The sequence below is a fragment of the Notothenia coriiceps genome, unplaced genomic scaffold (genome assembly GCF_000735185.1).
Source record: "Notothenia coriiceps isolate Sejong01 unplaced genomic scaffold, NC01 NC01_scaffold00021940, whole genome shotgun sequence".
In the NCBI taxonomy this organism is placed as follows: domain Eukaryota; kingdom Metazoa; phylum Chordata; class Actinopteri; order Perciformes; family Nototheniidae; genus Notothenia; species Notothenia coriiceps.
Window position 1 is genome coordinate 92219 of NW_011354641.1, and position 1725 is coordinate 93943.

Genomic DNA, 1725 nt, shown 5'->3' on the forward strand with positions numbered 1-1725 from the left:
TAACTAAGGGTTAACTGTAACACCAATCCCGTTGTAGCTTCTGTTTGTCCAAAAGATAAACTAGTTTACTTGCACTGACGGAGGCAGTAATACACCTTTACATTGTCAATGGTTCATAACAAAGTTTCATATAAACCTTAACATGAACGTTGTACCCTCTATGGTTGTTGATAGTAACGTATCGCACCATACGTATTATGAAAACGTTGATGTACCAATTATAAATGAGTTATATAAGTTGTGGGTCTATAATTCTCTTATTACATTGGTTCCTAACGTAATAGATAGACCTTTTTTTCTTCGGGTGTTCTGTAAAGTAAGTATAACTCTTCTTCTTTTTACGAAGGACCAACAACATTATTGGCATGAAAGTTAAATTAAACAATGTTGCCAAAGCATCACAATACAAAATAATTAACAACATTAACATACATTTCAAACACTGTGTCTCTCTTGGTGAAAACATGCTCGAATTGCTGCAAAACCTAGTGACCCCATTTTGACTGAATTTGACAAAACAATGACAGCAAATCCAAAATAGACTTTGATTTTGCTTCCATTTGATGCCATGAAGTATTCTCTTGTTCTGAAAGCTTCCCAGTATAGACTTCTTTCTCAAGCTAACACAAAGCCAGATTGATTTTAGACAGTGATGAATAGGATAAAAGTTTATTTTTACGATTGAGATATCAGACATCCATATATAACTTTTGTTCAGAAGGTCACACAATGTACTTTAGAGAACTACAGCTGAATTACCAAATGACATAGCCAGCTTAGCAGAGACTTCTTCGCCAAATTCTAGCATCCCTTAAAACATGGCTAGATGTTTGTGAGAATATATACTGACACATAATGTAAGGTTTCCTCTAAAGTAGACCTGCTCACTCACTCTTAGTCTGAATAATATGTCTCAGTTTCAGACACATGAGAGTGTGGCATTGTGTGGTATTTGACAACATAGGAATGAGAACAGGCTGCAAAACCCTTTCAACATCTAGACACCCATGTTGGGCCTAGAAGCTCTTTGCAATCATCAAAAATAGATTCTGACACCTCCACAAACCTTAAGTGGTCATAAGGGAAAGGGATTCTTTTTTTTGTCTATACATAACTATGTAAATGTATCCTGTAAATATAATGTATGATGTCCTTTATTGTTTTATGTTTCATGTGGAACCTATATGCTGCAGGTCTCCCTTGAAAAAGAGATATATGATCTCAATGGGACCAATCTGATTAAATAAAGGTTTGAAATGAAAATGAAATGAAATGAAATGCATCGGTTTTTAGGGAAAAAAAGCTGCACTTAATAGCTTTAAAGCATGCTTAACTGGTCACTAGTCTATTAATTAGATACAATTCTCATCTGCAGTTAAAGATGTAATACAGACAGTTGCAGTAGCCTAAATAAAACATTCTTAACAAAATGTTTTTAATACAAACAAACTAACTACACATAACACAGTTACCAGGCAGCAAACCGTCAAATCATTAAAAAAAGAATAAGAAAAAAACAGATCTAATGTATTAATAAAGTACTTTTTCATTGGAGAGTTTCATCCTTTGTGAACTGCGCCCAATCCGAACATATTTTCTACCCTTATTCTGAGTTTGTGCTTCCGGCAGAGATGCCTGCTTATGTTTAATTCCCCGGTTAAGTTCACAAAGCACTGTGTCACACAATAGTAGGCCATGCTGTAAGCGTCCGTAACCAGGATGAAG